Source organism: Excalfactoria chinensis, chromosome 7, assembly GCF_039878825.1.
Source record: "Excalfactoria chinensis isolate bCotChi1 chromosome 7, bCotChi1.hap2, whole genome shotgun sequence".
Lineage (NCBI taxonomy): Eukaryota > Metazoa > Chordata > Aves > Galliformes > Phasianidae > Excalfactoria > Excalfactoria chinensis.
The window spans coordinates 12,553,194-12,568,864 of NC_092831.1; positions in this window are offsets into that span (position 1 = coordinate 12,553,194).

Genomic DNA, 15,671 nt, shown 5'->3' on the forward strand with positions numbered 1-15,671 from the left:
AAGAAATAACATGGCATTCTTTCTTAAGTGATTTTGAGATGCGGGTTCCTTACCCTACTTCAACCTCAAAATGAGTTTTTTAACACTCCTTCTGAATGTTTTTGTTTTGTTTGTTTGGTTTTTTCTGGACATTCACCATTTTGCTGTCCCTTCTGTGCCGTGCAGACCTGCTCAACTGACTTGGATCTTGAAGAAATGACACCACAGTGTAAGTAGTAATCATGACTTGGAACATCTCTTTTATAGGGCATCCACCTTAAAATTTCTTCTTAGGAAGTGGTTTTCAGCTGTTACCAAGCAGAGTAATTCCACATTGCAGTTCAGCCCTTATATTTAGAAGGTTGTATGCTCTCCAGGAATAGTATAAATAGTATTGATGTGCCTTTCATGAAACCAAACTGGACAGCATAGAAATTTATCACTAGAATAACACCTTGGATCTATATTCTAATCATTCTCCAAAATCCAGGCTTGCTTCTTCATTTTCTTGTTAGGAAATTTATGAAATATAACAGTCAGCAGGCATGTTATTCTACCTGAGGAAAAGCAAGGGTGACAAGGATTTTTGGGAAGGAAAGCATTTTTGGTGATGTGGAAATTGCACGATTCATGAACTGCTGGCTTGTGTTCTACCATTTGAAACACTAGATGTATCATTGTGTTCTATAGATTAAGCCATTATTATTCCATGCTCCTGTCTGATAGCAACGTTACTTTTAGAGGCAAGCATGAACAGAGCTGAGAAGCTTTCAGACTTGAGTGTTTCCTAGCAAACATGAAAGCTTGGTGAGATTTGCTCTTGCAAGGACCATACATATCACTGAGCTGCTAGCGTTTTTTTAACTTTGAGTCTGTGGGTCTGTTAAAAGACAGATCAAAAGGGATGATTTGAAACCGAGTTCTGGTGGCTGGGCTAGTTGCGACTTAAAGGTGGTCTACGCAATGTATATTACAGATGGAATCTTTGAAGAATAAGGGAAATGCATTTTCCTGTCCATTCGTTTCAGTAAAAAAATTTCCTTCATAAGGAGGTTAGAGACAGAATCTGGTTCACTTGTGGAGGACAGCAACATTAGAATTTTAATCCTAGCTCCACCCAAGACTCATCTGGGGCCACTTATATTCAACCTCTTGATTATCTTTCCTCTGCAAATGAGGAGAGGGTTTTTTATTCATGCTGTCTCCTAGAGAACAGAGTTCAAAGACTTTTGAGAGACTTGGGCTGAGTAAAGTCTTCATATGGAGTGGATATGTAAGTGCTAAAGGTTAATGGAGAAAGAGGTGGGGGAGGAAGTAAATGAAGACAAAAAAACCATCTAGTTATTGTGATGCTTCCGGGGAGCATGGAAAGAGAATGTGATCATTAGTCTAGAGAAGTGGAGCAGAGGGAATTCCAGTGTCTCACAAGCAGAAGGAATGTATGAGAGGCAGGCATTAAAGAGACAAGACCAAGGTATTATTGAGAAGTAACAATCGGTTACTTCAATTAATGACTTTGGAAAGCAAGGACAGGAAACAAATGAGGTTTCAAAGCTTATTATCTGAAAGAATATACTTCCTATATCTCTTTCACAATCTAGAAAGAATGAGCTGTTTTACACGATGAACATCCACTTACTCTTCTCCTGGACTGCACACACTGACCTATTTAAAAATGCAAATTTGTACAAAGTTCCCTTCAGGCAGTGATAAAATCATTGTAGAAGGAATAGGGTTAGCCCAGAAAGACAATATCATGTAATTGGGTTGTAGCTTGTCCGGGAGAGCTTTCTCTGCAGTCCTCTGGAGATGGGAGCAATTGGGGCTTTAGCATTTGAATGTCTCTCCCCCTCAAGGTTTACAAGTGAGATTGTGTATAATCGCCATTAGCACAATGCTGATGATGACTCAGATATCAGAACTGCAGTGGGATCGAGGTCGTGAGAAAAAGTCAGTACAAAGAAAAAAACTTGAAGGATTTCCTGCAACCAGGACTGATACACATTCCAAGTTGACCACTGGAAATTAAGGGAACTAAATCATTGCATGTGTATAACAGAGTGAGGGTGTGCCAGAAAGCAGGACCAACTTCACCTTCTGGACAGCTGTTAATTCTTTGTGGGAAGGTTACTTTGCAGAATCTAGTTCTGTATGGAAGAAAAGTACCCAGTGTGGTAGAGACGATGTCCCAGCTACACAAAGGAGCATATGTTGAGTTCTCAAAGGACATTGTCTTTCTCATAGGTTTAACTGCTGAAAATTTGAAGAGATGAGAGCATAATATTCACTATTGTATGTGACCAAATCATCCAAGCAAGTGTACTCCCTTAGGATTTGTTTAAATGGATGCACTCCAATGGAGGCCCTAAGGAGCACAGTACTGTAGGAAAAAAATATGTTCTTTCCTGGCCTTTGCATGGCTGTCAGGATTTAGCTGTGTGTATCATCAACTTAAAGTACTACTTGATAACCAAGAGTTGTTGTAGCTACTATGCATGGAGCATGTCAATACTCGTAATGTATAAACCAATCTGTATTAATGCGCATTAGCTATTTGTAGATAACATCCGTGTGTCCTACAGCTGCAGTCCCTTAATGGGATGCTTTTAACAATGATTACTTGGCTTGGATTGCTTACCGAGGGCATTTTGCAAAGAAGTGACAGCACAGAACTATGCAGTTTCTGTACTACATCAACCTTTTCTTGAGCAGTCATACTTTCTGGACCAGACAGATCAGTTGTCTTACATTTATTCACTTGGCTAATTCAAGGCAAGTTCATCACTTCTGCTGGCATTACTGTAGAAGCATGGCCAGTGTGTATGCAGGTGTGAGGATCCAGGGTTGGGGGACTGGTGTCGAGGAACCCCAAAGTGTTGTGTCATGATGCTGATGTCATGCTGTACCCAACGTGGTTGTCCATGTGCAGCCTTTGCAAATCAAAATGAATTGAGCAGATGCTTTATGAGAATGCTGATGTTGTTCTTTCTGAGTTCATCAGGGTGGAAACTTACTGATAACCCAGGGTCAGATTCTTAGTTTCCTCTTCATTTCCTTTGGAAAGGTTGCCTCTGTGATGGCAATGGTCATGTGGAGACAGGTGCACACATGACAAGTGTTCCTATAGAAGCACACAGCTCCATAGCAGTACAGAACAGAAACGCTAACTTCCCCATGATCAATTTCTGAAATGCTGAACAGATGATTTATATCCCTTCATTCTCTTTGCATGCTGCTGTAATTTATGCAGTTTTTGAGGTGCCATACTGTTAGTGTATGATTTTATTTTTCATTTGTGCCCTCGGGTCCTTCAAGGGCTCTCTGTTGACCAGCTGACTGTTAGTACCCAGGCAGCAAATGCATAGTTTATATTTACAGGCAGAGCTCAGGAGAGGCAGTCTCACTTTTCTCAAGTTCAGCAGACCTTTGGGCACAAAATGTGCTCACGGATTTAGCCTCTTACGCAATGAGCAAGTAACAAAGCTACCACTTCAGCTGGAGGATATTTGAAGGGAAAAGACAACGTGTTGAGTGAGTGCCTTTGCTGGTTGGTGTTTGAACAGCTCTAGGCTTTAATGCAAAAAGACAGGAAAGTACCGTCGCTCCATACTGTTAGAGGTGGGTTGGTAGTATCTAATGGGTTCTCTTCTTCCCTTACCATTGCTACATGTCTGTTACCATCAGCATGTGAGGCCAGTAGCTGTCACACTATTTCTGCATGTGTATGTTTGAGAACACAGAGCTCCTCCTACCCTCAGTCTTTGGGGATAAGTAGCGTTAGTCCTCTATTAAAGATGCTAAAAGGGATCAGGTGGAATGAATGACAGAGCAAGTGCTTGGTGGAACATGCCCATATAAAAATCAAAGTGATGGCAAATCCTGTATAGTATGAAAGGTTATTTTGTTTGGCATTTGTACTGTTCTTCCTCACACAGAACTGGACCTGGCTGAGGCTTGCTGCAGTGATTTGGGATAAGAAGCAGTGAGTGGGCTGTGAATTGCCATAGGCTGAGAGTGTGGATGTTTGTAGTGTAAACATCACTGTCTCACTATCAACAGGTAGTAAAGGCATGGTGGTTTTAGGGGGGGGTGAGCGTGCAAGAACTGGTTTAAAAGATTTTGGGGTTTTCTGTCCTTATTAGTAAACTTAATGGTACAGAAAGCACTGTAAGCTTATTTTGATCCTAAGGTGAGCCATGTTAATAAGTCAGTATTATTAAAAATATGTTGACATGGCAGGATGGTTTCGTCGGAGGATTTTGTAGGTGTCCCTTTCAGACTGGGACACAGTAGCAAAGGCTATGTGTGTTGTGCCTGTGCACATGATCTGCCACCCATGTCCCAAGGGTGCATTGCTTTCTTTGCAGAATTCACAAATAAAGTGTTCTTTGCTCACAGGCCCAAGGGGTGGATGTCCTCAGATGATGTCTGCAAAAATAGAGTAGATCTGAAAACAAACTAGTGAAGACAGGCTGGTTGTGCTGCTCCTTTATTCCCGTAATGCCTCCTCTAGCAAAGAGGTTGAAGTCTTTTCTGACTACATTGGAGTCTCAAATCGAAATCTTTCCTCTGCCTGATTCTTTTTGGCTGTTAATTTGGACTCTCAGTCTTCACTGCTGAAGATACACTTTTTTATGTAAGTGTAATGTCCACTGGGTGATATGCTGGGAGCCACATTTCTCAGATGACATAAAGTACAGACATGGAGCTGCATTTACTGGGACATTCTCAGACTTCTTTTTTCAACATCATCCTGTCTGGGCCACCAGCCACTTAGAGCCCCTTTTGCTCTGAGGACAGTGTCTGACTGTGCAAACCCACAGTGTGCATTTCAGCAGGGATATGTGTTAGGAATCACTAAGGTTGAAAAAGACCATAAAGATCACCTAGTCCAACCATTTACCTGTCATCATCATGCCCACTAAACCATATTCCAGTGTCTTCAGATAGTGCTTGAACAGTGCCAGGGTAGTGGTGAGCTGAGGCCTCGCACGAAGCTGGCAGGGGCTTGAAGTGCAGTGTTTGTGGCTCCATCCCAATCATTGTGGGAGTGTTATGTTAACTGGATGACAGCTCCTCTTCCAGCTGCTCTTGGGAGCTGAGCTCTGCTCCTCTGGCTAACTGCAGTCATCCAGCTCTGTGCTTTCTGCATACAGTTTGTACAACAAAGGAGTGGTTTGTTTTTTTTATAGCTCAAATAAGATCAAGCGTAGATGATCTTGTAATGAAGTGATCTTTGTGCCTGATTGTATTAACATCACAGGGAGACAAATGCACTTGAGTTGCAAAAAGCCCCCTGCAGCCATAATTAGATCAATAAAGAGGTTCATATTGATCTTTAGATCAGCAGGAGGAAGGAAAGGGTGTCACCCAAGTCAGCTTTCAAGACCTAAAGCTTTAGAGAGGAACTGGAATCCTTCCTCCATGGTAATGGTGCTTGGTAGCAGGCTTTCTACTGGCAAATCTTTTTCAGTGCTGGTTTGTCACTAGGAAGCTGCAGGAAGAGGCAATTGGAAAGTCTTGTGCCCTTACAGATGTAAGCAGTGCAAAAACCCAAACTATCTCTGCACTGCAGTTTTGGAGGAAAGGTAGAGAAAGTGTGGGAGGGTGAAGAGAAGGGTGACAAGACATGCTACAAGGCAGATCCTGAGTGACTCCAAAAATACCCTTGCTGTTCCTGGTAGCAGAATGTGTGTCTGTGGGTTCAAAATGTGCCTGCACTGAGACTTGTATTCTCCTGTCATCTGTCACATTCCAGCCTTTAATAGCTCTCTAATCTAACGTTATTGAGCCTAATATAAGCCCATTTTTTTTTCTACCAACTCATCTTCTCATGGGGATGGCATAGCAAATTCTCTCACAAAATGCACTTCAAAAGTAAGCACGTCTTGCTGCCTCCCCAGCTGAATAAAGGATGCAACCATGAGAGACAGTTGATGTTGGCAGAGAATTGTTGATTTCAGTCACATGTGTTTGTAGTAACGCCTTTAATTTTTGATCCCCTTTGCAGACAGTGTTAGATTTCTACACAACCTGTTTTTAATTGGGAATACTTCTTGTGATCTCACTGCGCTTTGGTAGGCTGGTAGGAGTCTTTGTGCTCTTGATTCGAGGTTTGTAATGTGCAGTTAAATGCTTTGCTTCAGGACACGTAATTTCAAGAAGCAAAGGCAGCAGAACTAGAGAGAGCAGATTCTGGGCTCTGATAATTCAGCCCAAAATACTGAGGAGATGGACAGATTTTTCTGAAGATCAGTGCTGTGGATGTTTTTATTGGAAATAAGCTATTAGCCAAAGGAGCTAAGGGGCCTGGCAGAGGTGAAACCCAACTTTTAGTTCTCATGCTAGCAATCTGCAGCTTTCCACACTTTCATTTGTGTGTTTGAACATGGAAGAAGGCAGCTAGCAGTTGCTAAGCAGTTTGTTTTGCCTCAGGTATCTTGAGTGAGATAGAGCATTGGAATGGACTGGCAGAGGCTGATGCAGACTCTTGAAAGGTTTCCTCCTTGCAATTAATGGAGAAAGAGAAAGCGTCTAATTTTTGTTCCGAGTAGGATCACTGATTAGTTGTAATGCATTGACTCAAATCCTAAATGTTCATTCTTTTCAGTGCTTCCTTGTTAGAGTGCAGCCTATTGGTTGGTTCTGGAGTCCTTTGGTACATCTGGCATTTCTTGGACAGCCATCCCTCACCATTCTGTGCTTTGGTAAATTTCAGATGGGATATGGTGGCTCAGAAGCCACCTCTGAGCTATGGAAATGTGGTATTTTGCCTTACCTATATAGGTTGGGCAGGTGTGGGAAAGGAATATTAATTTTTTTGGTGAGGAAGGTATTAGAAGGTGCGCTGTATACATGGGTAAGGGGCGAGTCTGTTCAAGTCAGAGTTGACTGAAAAATACATTGTAGTTTCCTCAAACCTGACAGTGTTTTTGTCTGAGTTCTGATCAGCTGAACTGAATGTCCATTTTGAGACATGTACAAATACTTCTAAAATTCATGTGTGAATGCAGATCTCAGACTAAGATTTAGACGTTAGGTGTCGTGATTTTTATTTTATTTTTGTTGCTTTACCTATCAATGCAGTTTCATTGACCTGAGCTAAGAGATGCTTAGTTTGGATAAAATCAGTCTATCCAACCATCCAGATACTTGCATTACCCTGTGACAAAAATGAGACACTGCAGTAGCTGGTTAGCCAACTTGTAAACTACACAGTATCAAGGAACAGCTGTTTTTCTTCCCCTCCTTCCAAGATGAATCCTTCCTCCTTTCAGTGCTTATAAATGTACAAATGAGAGATTGCTGACATTGAGGACCAAGATTTCAATTAGCAAGTATCTAATATGCTAGCCTAATTAGTGATTTTCTTTACAATCCATGACAATAGTACTATGGAAGGTCTTTACTGCCCTATAAAATAGGAGAAAGAGATACGTGTATTTGGTTACACTTCTGCCACATGCCTGTTTGTGAAAGAACGGGATAGAAGTGTGGTAGAGAACTGCTAATTCAATGTGACACTTGTTTTACAGTGTGCCAGGTTACTCCAGGAACTTCTGTAGCACGTGGTCTGTGCAGTGGGGGAAAATAATAACATTGGGGCTTATCTTAAAACGATTCTGTAGTTCTGTGGAGTTGGACTTTTAAGGTGACTTTGGAGGGCCCCTTCCAGCTCAAGTGATTGTATGATTCTATGATCTTGAATCCCCATGTTCCCTTGCAATGACAAAAAAAAAATGGTAGGGAGCTTGGATCAATGAGTTGTCTTACAGTGTCATGTAAGGTTTGAATGCTGTTTTCTTATGTTGTTGTTCTAAATGGATTTTATTTATTTTAAGGGAGAGAACTATGTATTTAACATTAAAAGTGAAATGGGCATAGCCTTGAGACTCACGAAAATATCCTGCCCTTGAATAATAGCTTCTCAAGTCCCTTCTTGAAATGTGGTGTTCTGTTGGCAACAGGGGAGGGATTTCTGGATAGTTACACGAGTTAAATATGTGGTCGTTGGAAAGGTTAGAAAGCAAGAATGTGTGAGAACAGCCACCCCTTTCTACCCCCCATCCTTGGTTTGGGTTGTTTGTTTTGTTTTGTTTTGTTTTGTTTTGTTTTTTGGTGTTTTTGTTTTGTTTTGGTTTGGTTTGGTTTTTTTTTTCTGACTGGTCTTCAGTTGAGACTCAGGTAGAGTCAGAAAACCTGACCCAAATCTTAGGTTGAATGATGGATTCACTCTGCAGTGGATGCACACGTCCGTACATATCTGTCATCAAATGATCTGCAGAGACTTGCCTTCTTATCAGCTTCCTAAAAACGGACTGGCAGAACATGAGCTCCTCTTGCCCTTTGGGCTCTGAGAGCCCGGTGCTTGTATGACTCCAACCTAAAGGGCTTTTTTGAGGTGCATAGGGCACATCCACATGCTTCTGTACTGCGTGATGTAGTCATACCTTGAGGCAGCTGGAGCTCACCTGAGCAGTAACAGCTCCTTCTCTGTTTGTGCTACTCTTGAAAATTTTAATTCCTGGAACATCTGCTCTGCCCTAATTTCTCTTCCATTCTTCTCCTGGGAAATGTAGGTAATGTATGTGGCATCTGTCTCTCACTCTCCTTTGTTTATGTGGAGACAAAGAGTCCATTTTATCTGCCTTCCTATTGCCACCCTTTCAGGTCCATTTCTTTCCTGGATTAGTGTTGTATTCTCCTCTACCTGGAATGCTGGTCTGTTGTTTATTTAACTCACACATTAGAAGTTCCTTTCCTTAGCAAACACTTTTGCAGTCATCTGAGAACCAGCTTCTGTCATTTATAGTAGACATACTGTAAATAAAGCCTTTCTGTTGTCCTCTGCATAGTTACCAATTTACCATTTTGTACTGAGGGTTTGTGGTTCTTTTTTCGATTGCTGAACCAAAGAGCCAACAAAAACACATAAAACAGGTATGCCATAATATACTTATCCCTCTCTCCAACATGATTATAAATATGTTTGTGCTGAGCTCAACATCTCTAAGCTCACACTTTCCTGTTCCATTCCAGAATGGGAACTTGCATCCCTCCTTCACATTCAGCTGAGAGTGCTGCTGCTAAGAGGATTCTCCTCATGTCCTCAGGAACAAGGCAGTGTTTAGTGAGAACAGCTGTCATGTGTCAATGTGCTGATGCCTGCAAATGACTGGCAGGCAGTGGGATTGTTATATTATGGTCGTATTAGCTAATCACTGCTGATAATTGTTAGTAATCATTGTCTTGGATCTGTGGTATGAAGAATCTTTAGTTCTTCAATTGTGACTGTTTGAGGTGATATGCGAGAGCTGCTTAATGCTGTATAAGTAAGATAAAAATGGAAGGAAATATGAAATACTTTTTTTTTTATCTTCTCCCATCTCTCTGGAAAAGCAGCACCTTACAGTGCAAGGGCTCCAAGCTACTTGTTTGAACTCTACTGGCTCCAAAGGTGGTCTGTTGTCTTCTAACACCATTTGCTGCAAAAGAGAGTGCTCTTTCATGGTGTTGCTTCAAAATATTGTGTTCCAGCTGGGCTTATTTTGCAAGACTGATGTCCAGCATAGACAAAGAGTGAAAAGCACTGCTTCCTCCCCTCTCTGCTGGTTGTGGCTGGTTTTCCCTACGATTGGTTGGCAACATGTTTTGCTCTTTGATTAGTGGCTTCTTCTGTTCCTTGTGAGCTGCCTTTGTTCCTGGTCCCCACAGCTGTGTCTGGTTCCTCAGGTTCCAGTTCAGTGCTGAGTCTCTCCTAGGCCTTTTCAAACGGCAGTATTGATTTGCCACCAGTTTCTGGGTAACTGCTGTTGCTTTTTGGATTCTTTGGATGACAGACAGGAAAATCATTGGAAGAGTTCTGCTCTCCATTCTATTTCATAGAATCACTTGAGTTGGAAGGAGCCCTTAAAGGCCATCTGGTCCAACTCCCTGCAGTAAGCAGGGACACCTAAAGCTCAGATGAGCTGTTCAGAGCCCTTCCAACCTGACCTTGAGTGTCTCTAAGGACAGGGCATCCATCACTTCTCTGGGCAATGTGTGCCAGTGTCTCACCACCTTTAGCATAAAATACTTCTTCCTTATACCCAATCTGAATTTTCCTCTTAGAATTTGAAGTCATTTCCTCTTGTCCTATCACAACAGACTCTGTCCATTTCTTTCTAGCAGCTCCCCTTTAGATAATGAAAGGCCACTCTTAGGTTTCCCCAGAACCTTCTCTAAGCACAACAGCCCCGGCTCTCTCAGCCTGCCTTTGTAGGGAAGGTGTTCCACTCCTTGGCTCAGTTTTGTGGTCCTCCTATAGGCATACTCCATCCATGTCTCTCTTGTACAGAGGGCTCTACATCTGGACACAGTACTCCAGGTGAGGTTTCACAGTGCAGAGCAGAGGTGCAGTGTCACCTCCCTGGCCTGCTGGCCATGGTGCTTTTGATGCAACCCATGATACATTTGGCTTTCTGTGCTGTGAGGGCACAGTGCTGGCTCATGTCCAGCTTCACATCCACCAGTACCCCTAGGTCCAAAGTACTTTTTTGTCAGGACTCATCTCAATTGGTCTAAGGAAACAGGCTTTCAAGAGCAAAAACTGGAACCCATTCACCACAGTTTACAGAGTCTGAACAAAGGCCAGAAAGGGCCAGTGTCTTCTTACCAACCACCTGAGAAGTTCATATCTATTATTGAGACTCCTTTATCAGTCTTGGGAGGAGAGAAAAGCAGTTGAGGAGGAATTTAAGCAAGAAATTAAAGTTGCTATGCTACAGCTCTCGGTATTACATCATGCTAAGGATACTTCAAACTCCGTAATATGCTTTGCTGCCTCTGTTTGAGAGCTGTTCCAAGTGGTCCCTTCTGCCAGTTCAGGCAGTGACACCGTTAGATTTATTGAGGACTTTGGCAATTAATTACTTTCAGACCTGAGAAGGCCTCATTGTTGTCTGTCAGACTTTTAATTAATCAAAGCAGCAGATGGGTAGTATCAACCCCAAATGCTGGTGTAATTAACTCATTCATTATCGCGTTCTCTTGCTCTGTGACGGTTTATAAAGGACATTTTTAATCTAGCTGCCATAATGCTTTCCCCTTAGCAGGAGTTAAATGATTTTCATCAGTCTTTACCATAATTGCCCTGTATCTAGGATACCAATAGGGAAAATGCTAATTTTTGGCAGTAAATATGTGAGTCCTTCCTTGGCTTCAGACAGGTGAGTGAAGTTTGACCTTAAGGATAAATGGGGCTGCTGGAAGCTGAGTTCACTTGGTGCTCACCCAGCTCATCTAGGGCCTCCAAAAATACCCAGTTCATTGAGCTGTCTGCTCTCCTGGCTCTTTGAACTGTGTCAGAATTGAAATGTAATCAATTATCACATTTTTTCACAGACTAGTCTTCTTATCTTGGGGAAATAAAAAGAAGAAACATTCTTAGTCCCTCAGAACTGTGTGCACAAATTGATGCAGGAGGGTTTTGCTTGCAGCTAATCAAGTCTTTGCTGGGGAATAACCCTTCTTCAGGTGGAGTTTCTTGTGTCCTTCTGAATGTGCTGTGCCAAAATGATTTGAGACATGTCCTTTGCTATGAATCACGATAAACAGTAAAGGTTCATAAATATCTTGATATCACCATGAGATAAAGGCATTTGTTTCCCATCAGGCTAAGTTATGCAGGCTCCACCCATTACAGGGAAGAGTCCCAGAGCTGTTTTGTTAAGTTGTTAGCATAGTTTTTGATGTATTTTTGGCCCAAAGAATACCCAGCATGGTTCAAGAACAAATGCAGACCAGAAGGAATAGGCAATTGCTCTGTGGTGCCCTTTGGCCTCTGTTGCCCTGCACAATAGGAATTTGGGCTCATGTGAGGTTGTACCTGTTAGCATTATCACCAGAGGATGGTCCTGAGTGTGCTGGGATAGGTGTTGCTAAGGCACTTGCTATACATCATGTAATGGGGAATCTTTTCCCTGGAATTTCCAGGATTTCCTGAGCAAGATGTGAAAGCTTTTGCCTTCTGAGCATAACCTTTTGTCCTGGATGCCCTTCCTGGGAAGAAAGGGAGGAAAGGTCCCAGTCTTATCCCAACTGCAACCTCTTTATGTGAGGATGGGGCAGCCCCTCAGTGATGCTGTCCATCCAAGATGTGGAGTTATTGCTTCTCCCCAGCGTTGATATCATTCTGAATAATGAGCACGTTCATCATCAATGTGGTGTGAGGAAACCAAAGCAAATAATTTACATTTCTGCTGCTTGAAGATTCTCCCACTCCCTTATTTTCAAAACCATTTAGTGGGAACAGAAAAACTGTGAAAATTTAAGTAAAAATCCTCAGCCAAATCAATGCTGCAGCTTTATTAATCAAAAGGTTGGGGAAAAGAACAGCTTGGCTTTTCTTAATTAAGATTCTCTTCCCCTGGCAGATTAATTACCCAGAATTCAGTGCAGAATTGGATCCATGGATGGTATTGATCCAGTCAGGCTGCTAGTTTGTGTTTGCAGGGATCTGACTGTGATCTCCTTCTGTGGGGATGTGGGGAGGGAGGGAGCTGGCTGCTGGTTATTAATAGAATTTGGAACAGTTTTTTTCCCCTAGCTGATTAAATCAAAATGCTAGACAGTTGCATAATCTCATGCATCTCAGTAACAGCAGCAAATTCCACCACAAACCCAGAGAAAAGTGTGGAAGAAGTGTGGAGACAGATGCCAAAGGCAACAGAAGAGTTTTATTTTCTGGAGAGGTAAAGCAATGGGATTTTTATTTTACACATGCTTATAAACGCTGCGCTTAGGGAAGTACTGTGAACATTTCAAATGCCCATTGGGCTGTAATTTGAGCCTAACGTGATACGTTCAAGACAAGCCTAGGAAAAGGAACAGGGCTGCTGAGCCCCTTAGATGTGCGCATATGAAATGTAGGGGTGGTGCCGGCTCTTATGAGCTCAGGCCCTGTGGCCCGTTTGCAGGTGGGGATGGGATGCTAATTGGAAGCTAGGGACACGTGCTCCGCAGAAGTGCAGAAAATCTTTGGCTTTTCAGAATGGAAGGCTGAAGATCAAGAGATGGGAAAGGAGCCCTGCTGTGTGCGTAGGTGAGACCGGTGAGCCAAGGGATGTCATCCAGGTGTGGGACTGTCCCTCTTCAAGGCCTTTCTCCTTGTTTAGAGGACCCTTGTTACCAGGTCAGTGTCTCTAATTGTTATTTACTGTGTGAGGGTGTGGGCAATTCCCTATCACACATCCCCTGCTCTGAGATATACAGTGGGTGTGGATAGCTTTGGCTTGTTAAACCCCTCCTCTCTTCCAGCCTTCCAAGTGCTTTTAAAGCCTCAGTACATCCTCAGATGCTTCTTGCTTGCCTTGACTAGCAGGCAGATAGCTTAGTTAAACACTTCCGTGGATCTTTTTATTCCAGGGGCTCTCTTGGAAAAAGGTGTCATGGAAGGCATGAGGCCAGTTAGCTGACTGCGGTGGCCGCACTTGCCCCATTCTGCCTGAGAGCTCAACCATCCCTCCTCCCTTTTGTCAGGGTTTTTTTTTCTTCTGCTGCAGCTTTCAAACAAGCAAACAAACAATTCCCCAAAGCTCCAAAAGATGCTTTTGACACAAGATGCGCTGTAATGATGAGAGCTCTCTGCAGTATCACGATTCACAGACTGTGACAGCCACAGAACTGTTCAGAGAAACGGCTTCTTGCCAGATTTCATTCACAGCATTGCAGAGTTTGCTGTTTGAAACATGCTGCTTCTCCGCTTTTTTGTTTAGAAATCCAGGCCTAAATTTCTAGGAGGCAGCAGTAATTTGAGGACCCTCACTTTTGCCAAGGGTTTCATTTATTTTTTATTTTTAGGACAAGTTGAACAGCATCTTTTTGGGATCGTCCTTTAAAAAGAATACCCGAAATCAAGCGTCTTTTTTTGCAAATTCAGAACAAGAGTTGAAAGTAGGAGGCTGGCTGCAAGCAATACTTCATGAGCTGCAGGCCATTAGCACAGTTAATTGCAGGGTTACAATGTTCTGTGGCTGTAGTCTGCAGATGGAAGGAGAATCTCACAAATCCTTTTGCCTTCCTTCTCCCCTTTTCAATAAGGTGATCGAAGGAACCTGTGTTGTGGGGATTGCATCTTAAGTTCATCATGACTTACATCCTGTGATTAACAGTTGAACTGATTTTCTAAGATTAATAAACTTAAGGGAAGGACGCCTGGTTTGACTGCTGGTTCCTCAGTACTTTCAGAAGAGAGGTGGGTGCTTGCTTCCTAACTTTAGGGATGGGTGTCAGTTTAAAACTGAAACACTGGAGGCCAGTCAAGCATCTCAAATCATACTAGACAACTGTGTAGGCAGCTTGGTGCTGAATACAATTGGGATGAATAATTTCTTGAAGGTACCTATTTTTCTCTGAAGATTGCTAAGGCAGCTTAGAAATTGACAAGTGCCCTTTATACGTACACAGTTTGGTGAGATGTATCTTCAGATGCTCAGGTTAAATGCCTCTTTAAGTAGGCTGAAATACATCCTTGTGCATATGGCCCAAGTATCGCTCATCTCATGAGGGTGTTTATTGGAGGTTGAGGACAGATGTAGGTTTTAGGGTAACTGTGAGCTAAAACAACTCCAGATCAGACTTCCTTCATGGCTGTATGGGAAAGTGGGAATCTGGTGATTTCTCCTCTCTCTGCTTTGCATGTAGTCTTGAAAATGAGACATTATGCTTGGACCTGAGAGTGACAAGTCTTTGTTTGTAGAGCACCTGCTTTAGCACGGGGGTTGGGCTCAACGATCTCTTGAGGTCCATTCCAACCCCTGAGATTCCATGAAGACTTCAGTGATACAAGGAAATTTATGGCATTCACAAACTAGAGAAGGCTTGGGGTATTGGAGGAAAAGAAGGAAAAGAAGTAAATAAGAAAGAAGAGAGTTTATACTTGCCTGTTGTTATTTAGTGTATTGAATAAGCAGAGTATTGCTTGCATCAAATAATCAGTGTTTCACACTCCCAGCCAAGTTCAAAATGAGAGGGAGGGGAATACTTTAATTATTGTTTATAAGACGTACAGCTTAGTGACTGTGCCTTGCACTGAACCATGGAGCTGTTTCTGAGGCGGCTCCTGCTTGGTTATGGGTATGTGTTAAGTAACCAATCTTGGTAATGAACACAGTGTTTCAGTTAATCAACCCTGAAGGCTGTAAGACCAGAAGATGTAAGTGCTGAGGACCTGGGAGCACAATGTGTCTCTAAGGGTGCACACACTTGGCTCTATGCAGCCACTGCAGTCTGAGGAGGAATCCTGCTGGTTTCATCTGAGTTTGTTTCAGGCCCTTAGGCAAGCTCTTTCAAAATTAATAAACCGCTTCCTAATAGACTTATATTACAGTGGGAAATGTATCACTGAAATTGTACACAATTGTTTGCCATCCTCTTCAGGGGCTGTTGTTCTCTGGACATCGAGCAGAAGGCTGTTGTATCACTTCTGGATGGGAGACTGTTCACAGCTTGAAATTCTCAAACCAGATTATTTTCACTTTAAGATTCAAGTAAGTATCATAGAGTCATAGAATGAGTTGGAAGGGGACCTCAAAGATCATCCAGTTCCAAGCCCCTGCAGTGGGCTGGTTGGCACCCACTAAAATAGACTGCCCAGGGCCCCATTCAACCTGGCCTTGAGCCCCTGCAGGAATGGGGCATCCACAGCTTCTCTG